The sequence below is a fragment of the Lepidochelys kempii genome, chromosome 3, assembly GCF_965140285.1.
Source record: "Lepidochelys kempii isolate rLepKem1 chromosome 3, rLepKem1.hap1, whole genome shotgun sequence".
Lineage (NCBI taxonomy): Eukaryota > Metazoa > Chordata > Testudines > Cheloniidae > Lepidochelys > Lepidochelys kempii.
The window spans coordinates 166,651,089-166,668,588 of NC_136382.1; the positions used below are offsets into that span (position 1 = coordinate 166,651,089).

General features: G+C 42.8%; 1 protein-coding gene across 1 annotated transcript in view; it reads right to left on the reverse strand.

Annotated features, from left to right (window-relative positions):
* PROX1 (prospero homeobox 1) overlaps window positions 1-17,500 on the reverse strand; it is a 53,727-nt gene that overhangs the window by 12,059 nt on the left and 24,168 nt on the right. The window lies entirely within an intron of this gene.

Here is a 17,500-nt window from a genome sequence, read left to right on the forward strand (position 1 = left end):
ACAACAGTTCTAATATTGTAACAGTTTCAGACAACTGCTAGGCTGCACCGAACGAATCTGAAGATTCTTCAGACAGGGACAGCTGGGCTATGCTTGAAACCTTTTCTCGTACTGTCTACGTCTAGTCTGTGTTAAACTTCAGGTCCATTTTTATGATTAGATTAGCCATACTGTACCTAAAGATTTTGCCTGTGGTCTGACCAAAGTATTGTGCCAGTGTCTGGAAGTGTGTCATATTACTAATGTTCCAAGAGTAAACACACTTGTAGGAAACAGCTATAGTTCAAGGCCACACTTAAAAAAATAAATGTTTCATCAGTCTTAGCAATGGAACAAATGGCAATAACACTCTGTATCATATTTTACAAAGCTTCAAAAGAACAATGTCCTGTTGAGTGAAATTCAGTAGCATTCTGTAAACATTAATTTAAGGAAATCAATAGGCTCTGTGAGCTAAAGGCATATTGCAAGATAAACTGGCTGGAGTGCTACTCTGTCAAACAGATTTTAGTTTTCTCGGGTAGATAAAGACGGTTTCAAAATGGGGTAACGTGTTGCAACCAAGGTTTGAAAACTATGTGGCCTTCAACAGCCTGCTTGTTCCTACTACAAAGCTGGATAAACATACTTTAAAAATGATAAGATTGGGTCAGGATTGATTTTGCTTTCAAATTTTATATAAAGTAGAATTCTTGGTGTGTGTGTGTGGGGTTGTTTCTTTAAAGTCTAATTATGAGCAGAAATAAATAAGTGCAGCACAGACCACTCAAGATGTCAGCCTGCCAGGGAGAGGTTAAATTATCCAGAAAGACAGCAGTGGGTTGTTTTTTTTTCAGTAGCAGGACTTTACGGATTTAAAAAATATCTTTATTCATGCCGACCTGGTGAGCAACAAGTCGTTTTGCCAAATAGAAAAGCCAAAATCTCTAGTGGACTTGGGATCAGAGGTCTTCAGCTGGTGAAAGCTGCTCACGTTGCAGAGCTGCACCCCCCCAAGGCCACGCTAATGGGAGGTAAACAGGTTAGAGGAGGTGAGCGGGAAGCTGGCTAACGTCTCGAGTTGGATGATCTATACAGTGGCAGCAGTGAGGGGCTCCACAGGGAGCTTCTTAACCCAAAGAGAAGGTGTAAACGGTATCTATTAGACCCTCTCCAGGATTAAGAGTCTGCCGTCGAGGGAGTACTCTGGGTGTGCACAGTTCCAAAGGAAACAGCTTTTTAAGTGTGACTCCCCACCCATCACGTACGACATGGCTGCTACTCACGTGGCTGAATCTGCCACCGAGTGTGGAAATGGCCAATCAATTCTTCCGAGCCCCTTGCAGTCAGAGATAAAGCCCGCACGTCCCACCCTTTGCAGATGGCACCCCTGTGTGCTTATGCATCCAGTGAGATTCTTGGACCGGATCTTACTGGGTTGCCGCCACCGCTGCTTGTTATAGCAAACAAAGAGGCTTGTGTTGCTTGTACTATATGCCCACACTTGTCTGGTTTGCCCACCTATTCTCTCTCATTGCATTCTCACTCTCTCTGCTCTTTGGGACTGGAATGGGTTGTATGACTGATTGTTTTGTCTTTCTTATAGGTGTGTGTACAGCACCTAGCACAATGGGCCCCACAATACAAATACAAAATAACCGGACTCCTCAAGCTCCTGAGGAAGAAGGTGCTGAGTGAAAACGATGAGGCTCCCCTTGCTGCAGCATTTGGCCACATTTCCTCCATTCCACTGCCCCCAACAACAGTGCCAGGCGGCCGGTTTGGCAGCCAAATCCTGTGTTTCCGCTGTCTCCTCCATGCTGAGTTTCGGACTCCCTACTCCTTTCCAATCCACTCGCCTGCAGCTCTATCTGGAATACCCCTGAGCCACTGCAAAGATGGGGGTCAACCAAAAGTTAATGCTGCCTTAGGTTGCATGAATTTTTAGGCAGGATGGAGGGGAGATTGTAGCTACCTTCACCAGCCCCTCCCTATTTGTGGTTCCCTGGGGCTGCAGAGGGACCCCTAATAGGACAAGCTGCATGGTGCCATGGAGGCAGACCCTACCTTTCTGAATAGACTGGGGCAGATCTATCCACAAAGCATGCCCTCTGCAGTGCAGGGAACAAGAACTGGCCTCGTACAGTTTGTAGCTGTAAAGTGTAGATTTCTGTCACTACCAGGTGAATGCTGCTCAAAGCAGTGCTCCTTTGCTATCGGTTTTCTTGTTTTTCCAGAGTAGCTGGTGGAGTGCATTGCCTTTGCCCCGACTCCTCCTACATTTTTCAAACCACCACCCTCTTTTCTGGAGGAAGTAGAACGGCTGCGTGGGCCCATCTTTGTGCTGTGAGTTGGTGTGGCAGCATACCAAGCAGGAGGCATTGGCTTACACAGAGAATTTGGAGGCAGGTTTTGGAGTAAGTTGCTACACTTTTTGGCGTGCAAGCTGGGGCAGCATATGGCCCAGTGTTCTCAGTTTAAGTCTGACACTTAACATTATTTAACAGTTTCTGCGTTAGGTGCTTTATAAGGTAAAGGAAATTAACAATTTTCAGCTAATTAGATCACTCAATTGGCTGAACATTCTGGACCCCTCTTAGGAAAAAAACAGGTTGGCTCAGGCCATGGAAAGGCTAATGTTGATTCCATTATCATTTATGAGGAGCGGGAGATATTTGGAAAGGGCATTTTTATTTTAAAAATACAAATGAATAATACTTAAATTATTGGGCACATCATTTCCCCCAGTCGTCTCCTTTTCTCAGATAAGGGTGGAGAGCTCGGCACTAATCTCAGTCACTTCTTCACTGGAGGCGGCACGGGGTACCTCATGGCAGTCTGGAATCCACACTAGCATTGCCTTCAGTCTTTGAGTCTCTCTCAAATTTGCGCCTGCAGGACTTTCAGTGTAAGTGTTTCTGTAGATCAGCAATGGTAATAATTCATTCGCTTATCGAGATGTGAAAAGGGACTAGAACAGGGGTTCTCAAACTGTGGGTCGGGACCCCAAAGTGGGTGGTGACCCTGTTTTAATGGGGTTGCCAAGGCTGGCTTAGACTTGCGGGGGCCCAGAGCCGCATTGCCTGGGGCTGAAGCTGAAACCCTTGGGTTTCAGCCTTGGGAGGCAGAGCTCAGGTTACAGGCCCCCTGGCTGGGGCTGAAGCCCTTAGGCTTCCCTCCCGTGACCAGGGGCAGTGGGGCTTGGGCTTTGGTCCCTCCACATTGGGCAGCAGGGCGTGGGTGGGCTCAGGCTTCAGTCCCCGTCCCCCCCAGGGTCATGTAGTAATGTTTGTTGTCAGAAGGGGGTCACGATGCAATGAAGTTTGAGAATCCCTGGACTAGAATCCCAGTGTATGCTTCCTTCTAGCACTGAGGGCACCTAGCTAGTGGTGGGAAACAGCCACAGCGATCTAGAAACACTCCACATTTGTGGGCACTGTGTTCCTCTCCAGCTGGGAGACTCATTTGGGGCATATATCGCAGTGATTTCAATGTGGTCACCCTCCCCAGCACCGTGACCCTCATGCCAGCATCACAGGGGCTCCTGTAGTGTAGTGGTGTTGAAGGGGCAGAATTAATGCTGGAATGCTGACGCTAGTGATCAGTGCCCCAGCTGCTATTACAGAGAAGCAAAGAGTTCTAGCTCCAAGTTTGTAAGGGTTTGAAAAAGAAAAATTATGGAGACTCAGGGTTTTTTTTAAAAAATTTTGTTGCTTACTGCTGCATTTGTATTCCTTCCGAACAAACTATCAATAAAACACAAACCTGACCAAACCCTTTAACGCACAGCCGTAAAATCGTTTTAAAATGCCTGGCTGAAGTGAGGCTCAAACCCCTCCCCCACTCCCATGCAAAGGTGTTGAGGCATTAAACCTGGACCACGATGCTATTAGTAATCCTGATGCCTCCACCACAGCGTATAGCAGGGGAAAGAAAGCCTTGCTCTCACAAGGAAGGGAAGGGACAGAGGGAGTGCTGAGATGTCTGATAACATCAGAGAAGCAAAAGTGGTGGTGCAGTGAAAATGGATACTGTGGAATACACTAGATTTAATCACTTACATTTAAATGAAGCTTTTTCACATAGGAGTCCAAAGTACTTTACAGACTCCACATAGGGATACAATACATAGCACACAGATACGAAACTGATATGTACATTTCACATGCCATGGATGGATGGATAGAGCAGCTATTCTATAATGCAACATCCCTTCCATCTAGAACGGATCTATTTGGGACCTGATTCCCATTTAGCAATATGGGAAAGGCAGGGTAGTCCTGACCCCCTGACATCTATTTCCGACCCCCACCCTGGGAATCTTCTCCCCCAGTTGAGAACTCATGAGACAGAGGAATACTTTACCCACCCCCACTGAAATGCAGTCATGCCATGGTGTGCTGCAAACATTTTAAACATAAAAAAATACTGAAGTTTCAAACAGACAAAAGAGGATCTTAAATTACAATGATTTTGATCTCTCACCTCTTAAAATATGCAAATTCCTTCCCTCTCCCTGCTCCTCCCGACCAACATCTCTAAAACATTTTACTTCCAGGCTATCAAGTTGCATTCTGGAGAATTTTTCATTGGTTTTCCTGATGAGTTAGAAGTATGCGAGTATAGGGATTTACAATGGATAGCTCTTTACCTACTGCATCATTAATAGCACTGTAATAGTAAGGAAAAATCACTAATGAATTCCTATAGTTTAAGATGTTTTGGGGCTTAATATATGTTGGGGAGTAAAAGGAAAAAGTATATGCGTGGTTACTTTTACACGCACAAAGCTGCGTTAACCTCCCCTTGAATGAGAAATAAAACCAATAAATCCACGACTGTTCTGACTTACTGCCCCTTTAGCTCAGCCCCATTGTGACTAAACATGATCTTATTTCAGCGGGATCGCCTACAATGCTGGGCAATGTTATATACCATGCTGCCAACTTCTGACAGGTACTGGACACCTGTGCCCAGAAGAGTGAATATGAGGTTGAGGCTGAACACTCAATTCAGGCTCCCTTGCAGTAGCTGCAAATAGGCCGCTCACAGGTTTTCTGGGACAGTAGCAACACAGGAGTGTTTTGTGCTGGGACAGAGAGGGCAGGTGACAGGGCCTGGATGCAGAAGAACATGTGCCTCTTTCGCCAATAACAGGCCCCTGCACAGATCTATTACCATGCACAGGGGAATTCTGCTGCGGGAGCTGGTGGATAAAATCAGAGTGCACAGTTGAAAGTGCTTTTGCAGCATGTGTAATAGGTACACCTCTTTGTAGGGTGGGTACCCTACTGTCACTACGCTGGCCAGTATTTGGCTTAGTGGATGGATCTTTAACACTGCAGTAACACATCAAATGTTTATATCCCTCCATTTACAGAGTACATATTACATGGCATAAAACCCTAATATAGGCACTCCTGGCAGTTCTGCCCAGAAAAAAGAGAAAATATTTGTAATCTGTTTTTCCTTTGGTCTATCTAGGAATTAAATCCCAGACCCTGAAATGGCCCTTTTTTGTCTTAGTATGTGGGGTTTGGGGGCAGGTGGTCTGTAATCAGCTGGGCAGGGGAATGTCTGGAGTGGAAGGAAAATGTGCCTGTGTCCTTGCTCAGAATACGGGTGGGGGCCATGCCTGGGTAGGGGGAGTGAAGCAGAGCTTCACCTCCCCATGACACCATTGAACAGTTGGGAACGGGGGATGAAGGGGGGAGAAGGGGAGGAAGCTGATTGGCTCCAGTGAACCCATGTGTTCAAGCATTCCTGTGCACCCAGCAGCCAGGCTTGCTGCGGAAAGCTGCCCCAGCCACTCTGCCCTGTAGGTGGTGCAGTTGTCCAAGCTGGGTTTCCAGGGCTTGCTGTAGGTCTAAGATATTTGGGGTCAGAAAGGAATATTTTCTTGCTGGGCAAGACTGGCAGGGTATTGGTGGCTTTTTCCACCTCCCTCACAGCACCCTGGAGAGCTGGTGGGGGGATAAAGACAAGGGAGGCGACACTTCAAAATAAATAAATAAAAGAGGCTGGGAGTAATAAATGTTATTGCAACTTGTGGCTGGTGCCCAATGCAGATAAGAAGCTTTAAGGAGACAGCTCCTCAGGTAAACGCAAGCACATGGCCCAGGGATTGGTGAATCTGTGAGGCGAGAGGAGGTCTGAAGTCTTCACAGACTGAGCTTCCCCTCATCTGTCCCCTCATTGCTCCTTGCAGGAGGAAGGCGATGGGATTCTGCATTGGGCTGAAAAGGGAACTGAATAGCAGGGGTTTGGCTAAGACAAGCAGCCCATATTGCTTGGTTCCATGGCCTGAGGCCACTCAATGCCTCCCCACCAAGGCCCAACTGATGCCTGCTAGTTAAAAGCCTCTCATTTAATATTAAAGTTAATAAAGTTGTGACCTGCTGCTTTAAATCCATTCACATGTCTAAGTCATCATTCTCCTGCAAGTCCTGATCAATGCAGCAGTCTGTCTGCTTGGCAACGCATACTGCCCTGGTCCTCTGCTCTGTACACTGGTTCCCTATTAAATACAGAATTGAGTTCAAGGTCAAACTCCTCCACTGGTCTGGCCTTAGCTACCTGAGAGACCATCATGACAGCTCTGTTTACATTGGGACCTTTTAAATATCCACCCCTAGGGGAGGCTCATGAGTTCAGGAGGTGGAACTTTTATAATAAGCTGGTCCTCACCAAGGGAACGGACTCCCCCAGGAGCTAAGAATGACCGTGTACCTCACACTGTTCAGAACAAAATGGAAAACTTATCTGTTTAACTTCGCTTTCTCTCAGTAAGCTCTTCCAATAGTGCCTTTCTCTCTCTCACACACACATGCTAATTGAGCTAGTCCTCGTACAAGCTGGCAAGGAAGAGAGAGAGATTGTTCTTCCTCTTATTAAATACTTGGCAGGTGCTCAGGTACTATAGTGATGGGGCCCACGTAAGCACCTAGATACCTGATTCTCCAGCTGCGGTGATAGCCTTAGTGTTGTTTTTCTTAAGCTTGTAGGGAAATGTTGCCGCTTTAATATTATATCAACGTACTATGGCTTCATTTTTATAGGCTCTATTATTTCTTGTACTGGCACATGGTACGGGCCTTTCATGGACATCATTGATAATGGTTTTGCCCAGCAATCACCTCCTGATGGCCTCATAATGGGCGGGGACCCATGGACCTATAACTAGAGGGAATCGTGTCCATACAGGATATTGCTTGAAATAATGGTGCTATGATGATCTCATACTATGATGACATAAGAATGGAGTCACAATAAACTTGCAACGCTGTTGCTTTACCATCTCAATCATGCCTGGCATGTGCTTTGTAACAGGGCAGGGGGCACAGAGGGCAGATGTGTCAGAGGGAGGTGTTGACGTCGTTTATGATGATGCAGAGTCGCGCTCGTGGTTTTCAAAAGTTATAGAAATTAGCCGTGCTGAATGATTAGTTTTGCTATTTCCCAAATGCACCACAGTGCCATTTCACAAACTAGTGATGCCATTAAATACTTGACACACTTAGGGATAACAGTTCAAAGACCTACAGGGGAGGAGCATGCATTAAAGTCAAAGGGAGTCATACAGTTATAACAAGGGCCCTACCAAATTCATGGATTTTGGTCAATTTCACCGCCATAGGATTTTAAAGATTGTAAATTTCATGATTTCAGTGATTTAAATCTGAAATTTCATGGTGTTGTAATTGTAGGGATCCTGTCCCAAAAAGGAGCTGGGGGGGCAGGGTTCGCAAGGTTATTGTAGGGGGGGGGTTGCAGTACGGCTACCTTGACTTCTGCACTGCTGCCTTCAGAGCTGGGCAGCTGGAGAGCGGCGGCTGCTGGCCGGGAGCCCAGCTCTGAAGGCAGAGCCACTGCCAGCAGCAGCGCAGAAGGAAGGATGGCCTGGTCTGGTATTACCACCCTTCCTTCTGCACTGCTGCTGGTGGGGGACTGCCTTCAGAACTGGGCGCCTGGCCACCAGCCGCCACTCTCCGGCTGCCCAGCTCTGAAGGCAGCACAGGATGGCATGGTAGGGTATTGCCACCCTTACTTCTGTGCTGCTCGTGGTGAGGTGCTGCCTTCAGAGCTGGGCACCTGGCCAATAGCCACCCAGCTCTGAAGGCAGTGCAGAAGTAAGGGTGGCAATACCGTGACTCTCTAAAATAACCTTGCAACCCCCCCGCAACTCCCTTTTGGGTCAGGACCCCCAACTTGAGAAACACTGGTCTCCCCTGTTAAATCTGTATAGTATATGGGAAAAGCACTCAAGAGACCAGATTTCATGGGGGAGACCAGATTTCACGGTCTGTGACGCATTTTTCATGGCTGTGAATTTGGTAGGGCCCTAGGTATAGCCGCGTGCAACTCAGTGAAAATGTATTAGCTGTGTGAGTCTCTCGCTGTGTATATGCAGGGGAGTGTTAACATACATTACAGATAAAGAGCGAGAGCCTCCAAAGCTAGGTCTATATTTAATTTTTAGTCTTCTAAAACTGTAAAAAAGAGTTCTATAAATTAATATTTGTTTAAAAACTGAAAACTTCATCTGAGTTGACACTAATATTACATAAGGCCAGATTCTCAGCTGGCATGGATCAATGTAGCTCCATTGACTTTTGGAGCTAATTTACACCAGCTGAAGATCTCACCCCAAGTTTAAATATGATGTGAGTGAGTTAAACCCAGGAAAATGAATGGTTATAACGGAGTAGCTAATCCACCTTCTTAAAAGCAGCACTATCCACTCTGTTATGTGATTTGTGTAGAACAGCTCCGATAAAGTTTCGAGGAGAAAATGGTTGCCTTGGTTTTTATAATCATGAAGTATAGAACATGCGAAATTCTTTAATATGAAGCTGTGGTAAGAACACACTTTGCATTTAGGAATCCTCCATCAGTTAGACAGTGATTGCAAGAATCGTTCCCTGTTCACAATTCAACACTACTTTCCAAAAAGTTTTGAATGAAACATAGTTAACATGTAATGTAAAAAAGACTGGAGAAAAATCGTGTGACATAACTATTACCTGATACCAATAGTAGGAATGTACATCTAGACCTAACACACAATTAATTGGTTCCTCCCCGTAACTGCGAGTTTGAAATGTTTCTAGTCTACTTATATGCAGGGATGAATGAAAAGTCATAAAGGTTGTGAGGGATCAGTTTGGGCTGAAAGGGATTACAAACTAGGATGATCTGGAAGAAATGAGGATATATAGACTTTAGTTTCACCTAGGAAAATGGAAAACAGGGAAGAACTAGGAAGATGAATAAAGGCTCATCATAGACACAAAAGAACAGAGCAAAAAAGAAGCCTGGTTTTGGGCATTCTTGTCTGGCAAGGAGGCAGGCAGTAAGGCTAATGAAGCATTTGTGATATGGGACGTATGCCAGCGTAACAAAGAAGATGTGCATCAGCTCTGCAGATGTGCCAAAGCCCCCAGAGCAAAATAATGACATAATCACCATCAGTGTCACAGACCAGACTGTACACAAGGTGACATGGGAGAGAATAAATAAGAGTCTTTAGAGGCCTGTAGTACACACAGAGGAAGAAATAGCCGTTCCTCACTACTGCCACCACCCCAAGAGAGTTGAGTGATGTGGGGTATAATGTGTGCAGCTACCAAAAGAAATCTTGAATTGTGCAAGGCTAAAGCACTATAAATTGGAGCTTTTCTCAGTCTCCAGTTGACGTTTCAATTCCCCATACCCCTTGTTGAATGCAAAATGAAATGGCAGTAGGAGTCTGAAGAGTTTGCCAATTTTGGGAGGGGGGAGGAAGAGAAGGAAAGGACAAAAAGAAGGGGGTATCAGTAAATAATTGTAAAAAACAGAGCTGGAACTATCTCTGGCTTTCCCCCAAAATAATGTTACAAACTCAAACAAGGAGAGGTATATATTTTGGTTCATCACCCTCCATGAACGAAGCTAGAAAAGCAAAAGCACAATATTTTGCACATTAAAACACAAGATTATTATTTTATTGATCAGGAATAAAATAGTTCTAAGGGCAATTCAGTACTTAACATGTTATTGCAGTGGGGAGTAATCTGAAAAGCTTCAAGTAGCCTTAAAACACCTAACAGCTCTTTCTGCATAAGGTGCTTGCCTTGGTACAGATGTCTGGTTGTGTGGGTGGTTTTTTTGTCAAATTTTTTTGTTACTTTTGTCAATTTTTAAACATCTGTTTGAGAAAGTGAAACAACACTGGGAAGCAATCTAAGGACCCAATCTGGCAAACAATTATCAACAAGAGTAGCTTTACTCAAAGAGCTAAGGGTCTTCTCATATGCATAAAGCTCCTAAAGTGCAGGACTGTTTGCAGGATCAGCCCCTATCAGAGTAGCTCAGAACAAAGAACTGGCTTCACCAGTGTCCCTTTTCATCGCTTCTAATGAAAGATTCATAAGAATAACTTTAATTTTTTATGACCGTTTTTGCATTACTGTATTAGCTGTGTGTACCTCATATGCAGTTTCTTCTTAAATACAGAAAACCTGTTGCAAACTGCATTGCACAACTTAATCAGTATAATAATTGATTTTGGTTGCTCTGTAGGTCTCCTTAACATGAAAAAAGTGCCATGGAGCCCAGAAAATATTTTGATGAGGTTATTCTTCTTTAACTCATACAGTTATGTCTATGAAGAGCATCGCTACTATTTCTGTAAATTAAAAACCTCCCTAATTTGCTAGTTAAACTGTTCAGCAGAAGAATGATTGTATTTGTCTTTTTTGGCTTCACCCTATTAACTGGAACAGTAACGTAACGATTGTTAATAAACAGCTTTAATTTGACCGTACTTCTCGCATATCTGCTAACTGCACCATATCTTTGTTTAGCATATCATTAGGGAAAACAAAGAGGCATGTATGTAATTTTGTTCTGTTGTATATGAAGTTTAATAATTATGCCACAGAGGATTCTAATTTAATCACAGAAGGGGCAACAATATTAATAATCTGTTAAGAAAACTCCAGCTTCTTTGCACTTTGAAGTTATTGGCATTGTAATAGGTTTTTTGTTTTTTTTAAATGGACAAGTGTTTGTTTCTGTTGGCACTTACACCAATGTTTTCTTTTATGGATATTCCATTAAGCATCCTTCTCCCCTCTCAAAAAATCAATGCTTGTTTTGGGCAGGGGAGGAGGAAATTGATCAAAGCTGATATGGAGAGAAAATTTTTCAGGTATTGACCAAAATTTCCCCGGAATTATTTGATGATAATTTTTTAATCTTCCATTCAAAGAAAAAAATAAGAGGGTCTGAAGAAGTTTTTAATTAGCTAAATAGCTGTGTAATCTAGATGAAATAAACATGCTAGTTTGAAAAGATTGTTAGAACTTTTTCAGCCATTTAATCCATAGACGGCTGAATACAATATGTTCCACAGAAAGATACAACCATCACCAGCAGCTGTTAGAAGAGAGCTTGCTCTCTGCTCCTATTGATAACCCTTTGTGGAATGAAGAAAAAGAGCTGAGGGAAGGAGAACTGAATGTCAGACAATAGACATCGCTACACACGCTGTCTCTGAACTTTCCTCATCTCTGAAGGACAATTAATTATGAAGGCCTTTGGGGTAGGTCGGAGCAAGGGAAAACCTACTGCTGGCCCAGCACTCCAGCCGCTATCTCTGTGTTTGTTAAATGGTTGTGCCTGTTGGGGAACCAGAGTAGCAGCCACCAAAATAGCCAATAGATCATTTAGGAAAAAAAGAGCAAAAGATTTTTTTTTTAAATGTGTGGCTGTCCTTGTATAATTCTATTCTCACTGTGAAATCATCCATACACAAAACACAAGGACAATTTTTTTTTTAGAAGAGCCACAGGGTAGGTTACAGTCAGAAACGGCCGCTCAGTGGTGTGTTAAAAAGGATGGTCTTTTCACCAAATCATTTCACAGAGGCAAAACAGACAAACACAAAGAGTTGAAACTTTTTCTGCTACATTAAATAGAGTAACTGATAAGGTCAGACATATGATACCTAAAGACATGAATCTGTGAACTCTTGAAGTCAAAGGACTTCTCTGTGCAAAGGAACAATCTTTCAAAGGAAATAGATCATAGAACTCCACTGAATCCCCTTTAAACTTTATGAAGCAGGAGGAGAAAAAGCTCTAAGTAGGGAAGCTTGACAGAAGAGCCTTGAACTATTTTCTGAAGGAAAGATGAGACCCTCCCTAGGCTGTCACAAAACATCTTTTTTTTTCTAAAGGCTCTTCTGAACTTTGATATGTGCCAAGACACCGCTATTGAAAGCTGTATAATTATGTGCTATAGCCACTGTAGAAAATGCTTTGTTCATCTCAACAAAGAACAATAAGCAAAGTAAAGTGACATTACACTGTATCTTTTTCTTTAAGAATGTCGAGAAAGGTCACGGTATGTTATAACTAATAAAGCTGTTGAGTAAGGAGGTTTAAAGTTGATCTTGCTGTGCTTAAATGTAACCCAATGACAAAAAGGCAGAGGGAGCTAAAATGTAATGACGTTTAAAAAAAAACAACAGATAAAAAAATCAATGGGCCAGCCTCATTATACCAATGAATATCTTGATCCTAAAGGAGATAAATATAAAATTGAAGTGTAGTTGTGAGATAGAGTTTTCGTCTCCAAGCTTGGTGATTTCTCTCTTCAAGTTTCCCTTCAAGTTGTAGTTTGCAATTCAACTCAACAAGAAGCGGATTAACGAGTAGCAACTAAATGGTACGTACAATGCTTGCACATTCTATAGGCACATGAATTTTGTCACTTAATTTACAAATAAATTTCATCTCCTGTGAAAGTGGCAAGGGAAATAGAATTCTTTCACAAAAGATTCTTCTTTTTAAACAAAAAAGCCCTGGGACGTCAATGAAAACAATTAAGAGACCAGTATGTCTAATGAAATTTCTCTTTTTGTGAGGGGCGGGGGGAATCTCTCTAAATACGTGTGCTCCAATTTTCCTTGAAAGGAATTATGACAATAATAAACCTTTCCTACAATACTTGTTATTCACAAACTGCAAAATAAGTTTTCTATTCTCTTGTTGTATATCATAAGGAATAAGTCCTCTGCCTTTTTCTTTCTTTTGAGAAAGGTCCTGGTATGCTATAACTGCTGAGTAAGGAGGTTTAAAGTTGAATAGAAAGCCAGGGGAGAGTAATATGTAAAGAAGACTGTTGTCACTTGCTTCTGGTAACACCTTAGAAAGGTCCAGGTTGCCTCTGTGCAGCATCTCAAATAGATGAAGGGGCAAGCTAGAAGTTTGCAAATAATAGCGCCTGCTTTCCACTTATACTAGGGCCACTTTACATTGCCCTAATTGTGTACAGGAGCCTTAAAGAGGGTATAAATCTTGCTTTAAAGCCCCTACAAGATTGCAAAAACACTGTAAAATTACCTTAGTGTAAATGAGAATCAGACATTAAAGGTTTAATTGCCCCTTTGATGCACATCAATTGAGGTCAAGAAGAGTCATGCTCATGCAAGTAGGAAAGAATATAGACTTCTAAAATGAGAATGTTAGTATCCAGGAGTTTCAAAAATTGCTATTTATTTAGGGTGCCCATTTGGAGATGCTTTAAATAGGCCTGATGTTCAGAGTATGGGTAGGACAGCACTTTTGGAAAATCAGGGCCCTTTAAGGTATCTCCAGTTGAGCACCCAAAAACTGAGGCACCCAAAAATCACTAGTCGCTTTGGAAAATTTGGGCCACTGGCATTTCTCTGAATTGTTCTTCTGATGCTTATGTAACCCACACACCTTCTGGGTGTGGTGTTCTGTCCCATCTAGTAGCACCAAGACCACTTAGAGAGAGAGATCAAATGAGTCTGCTCTACAGCCTTAGCTAACAGCCAGTTGGCTTTTAACTCATGTGGTAGAGGCTCAAGCACTGAACTCCAGAGCTCCCCAGTTCGATCCCACTCACTGGGGTCTGTCAACGTTACACTTAGATATGTGTTTTCTTATTTTTTTTGTAAACAAACAAAAACAAACTCCCATTGATTTCACTGTGTATGTCTGTACTGCAATAAAACACCCATGACTGGCCCAGGTCAGCTGACTCAGACTCACGTGGCTCAGGCTGTCGGGCTATAAAATCTCAGAGTACATGCCCGGGCTTGGGCTGGAGCCCAGGCTCTGGGACCCCATGAGTAGGGAAGGTCCTTGAGCTCAGGGGTCTACACTGCAATTTTATAGCCCTGCAGCCCAGGCCCCACAAGCCTGAGTCAGCTGACCCAGGCCAATCGCAGAGGTTTTATTGCAGCGTATACATACCCAATGGGATTAATGTACAGTGTCAGCAGTTAAGCAAGTGTGTCTTTGCAACATCAGGGTATTCATTAGGTTTTCCCTGACTTCATACCATTTTTACACAGAAAGTGAACCTCTTAACCAGCTTTTTCAGTTTCTAAACAGACCATTGTACTTTGCAGACTCCTACATATAAATACACCATAACCAATGCTGTGCAAAAAAGGCATTTGTCACTTCATCCTTCATTGTAGAAGTATTACATATAGTTTATTCACAAAAATAATGCAACTTAGCAGAAGTTTCACTATTATGATCAACTTGCATATGTACCTCTGCAAGACTAGGTGAATTGCTGTGAAACAATATGCAAGCAGAGCTCAGAGAAACAGTTTGCAACAGCTCATTTTGGTGTTTATTTGCTTGCTACACACAGGATGTCTTAGAAAAAGTAAGATGTAGGTGGAAGGGCAACAACCAGAATACCTAATGTTAGGGGAGAGGTCTCTCCGGGTATGTCTCCACTGCAGTGTAAGCCTGTGCTTAATCCCAGGCTCAGACCTACCCCACCCCTTGCATCTACATTGCAACTGCGCTAACCCTGAGTTTGGACCCAGGGTCCCAGGACTCTGCAAGGCTGGAGGGTCTGAGCTCGAGGTAAGCCAGGACCCAGAGGCTGAGCCCTACTGCTTTGCAGTGTAGACTTGGGTCCTGGGAGTCAGCCGGAAGCATCCCACCATTCCATGGGACAATTTTGCTAGTCCTCTCTATCCCAAAATCTGTAATCCACTCTACTGAAAGCAGAAGCAACCCCCCTTTGCAAACAGCACTGGCTCAGGTCCGCATTAACCCATTCTCTTCTGATCACCAATCTGCAAGTACCCTATCAGAGAGCTTCCAGGGTTTGCAATGGAGACTGAACCGATCAAGCAATCTGCAAAGCAAGCTGCTTCCTGGTAACATGCAGGGTGGGCAGTAAAGTTCTCCCACAATGCACGACTGTCCTACGGCTACAGCGGCTACATTTTGGGGGGAAGAGGGTGCTAGGAACTCTGGGATATAGTTACTTTGACTCAGGTCTGTGTACTTCATTATGGTCGCCAATACTTTCAAGCATGGGATAGAAAAGTCATAAAATAGGGTTAAATACAATGCAGATGCACAGGGTTCCCTAACATGGGTCAGCTGACTTGAGTCCCACTAAACCCAAGCTTACTTCTCAGTGTAGACATAACCTGAAATTTCAGAACTGAGAATGGGTCAGTCTCAGCCTCCTGAAGGGAAGTGAGAATGCAGAGTCCTAGGGAGACTATAATTCCTTTAATATATGAGAAAAATATAAAAAAAAGGAAAATTATACAAGTAAGCAGGAATGAAGGAGGAGTGAGAGCCATGGAGGAGCTGAAATCCAGGTGTCATCTGAAGGCCAACATTTTTTGCCTATTTTAAACCAAGTTGTGTTTCAACTTTTTGCCACTTTTACACCAATGGCTTGGTAATCTTCCTTGCCTACCAGTGTCCCACTATGGTTGTAACAATGAGCTCTGGTGATCTTATAGGTGTGGATTTTGAAGGGGAGTTAGGAGAAGTTCCTTTTTTTAAAAAAAGTGGAATGGAATCTATATGGGGAACTGTACATGAATCTTAGTGACTGTATTCAGCAGTCAGATATCATCGTGCTGGGCTCCCTAGAAATACCATAGATATGGAGTGGCTCAGAAAGCTGTCATCTCTTTCTGACCTTCTGCTCCACCTACACTGCAATATAAACATTATGGTTTAGGGAAGAAGGATGAACTGTTTTTCATTTGTAAAAAAAACTGCCCCAGGCAAAGAAGAAATCACCCTTTACTGAAGAAATCACATTTGCCATTTTTCTATCAGTCTGAATTTCCCTGCACAGCTATACTTACTGCATGTTCTGTTTCAATTGACCTTACAGGACAAAACAAATACAGAAACAAATCCATTCAACATTAAAAAAAAAAAAAAAAGTCAGTCATTGTATCCTGCTGGAGGTGTTGTATCTATCTCTGGCGCTGAGCCACAAGGCTACAATGGCAAAGCTAAAATGATAGGACGTGTAGCTTGTTAAGCATCTTATTTGACTTTGCTAAAAGCGGACACTTCCAATGCACTATGAAGGGAACACAGTATCAGAGTTCCCTGAGCAAATTTGTGGCACAGTTTGGGATGAAGAACCAAATTCACCTGGTTTTATCACTTTTTCCCCTGTCTGTCTGGGTGTGTTAAAGTGAAACTCACACATAAAGGATCAAGGGTTAGGAAATGCGGTATAGGTGATTTAAGAAGAGCATACTATCAGACTTTAATCATATCAGAAGATCAGGAAAGCATCACTGAAATATGAGGAAGGAACTTTGATTATGTTAAATATGGCAAATGCTCAGCTTGCTAAATCCCTTTGGATCAAATTTCAGCATTACAGTACTTGTCCTTTTTGCTTTCTAGCTAGTGGGGGTGTGACTTGGCACTTATCAGGTAAGGTTATAAGACTACATTGAAGATTGCACCATGCAGTTTAATGATCAGCTCATTTTTGGGTCTTTAGTGTGTGACAAACTCTAAATCAAAAATGAGGTTCTAGGAAATTCATATTAGAATGGATAGATGAAGGGTCTTTTCCTACATGCTTGGGGAAAGGAGCATTTGAAGAGGCTCTTAGTTGTCTCCTGCTTAATTACTAGATCCCTTTTCAGAGATCTAATCTTTAGAAGAGGAGAGTTCAATCATTGGATGTGCATATAAAAACTTACCTCTGTATTACATGTGAGACATGCATTCTCAGGATTTGAGAATTTCCCTTTGGTTAAAAAAGCTCTATATTTCTCAAAAAAAAAAAGTTAATTATATCCATTAAAACTACTACTTTAAACTAACTTTGTGACTAAAACATTGTAAAGCATTAATAAACTCCTTAGGCCTTAAGTATAAGCAAAACTATTGTAAAACAATGCAACCCGATTCAGTCTTCATGTGTTCAGCAATCCAAAATATGGTTGACAATAAAAGGTAGGAGAAACTAAACTAGCATTGGAAAATAAACATTAAAAAAGTTAGTGACACTTCATCTCACTGTCCCTTTATGTTTCTCCCATCTCTGTTGTATCTCGTTATGTACTTAGATGAACACTTAGGGGCAGGGACTCCCCTTTTTTATGTGTATGACAGTGAGCTAGGGGGCCTTGCTCCCTAATTAGGGCTTCTAGGTGCTTCCTCGATACAAATAATAAGTCTGGATATGATTCTCATACGTA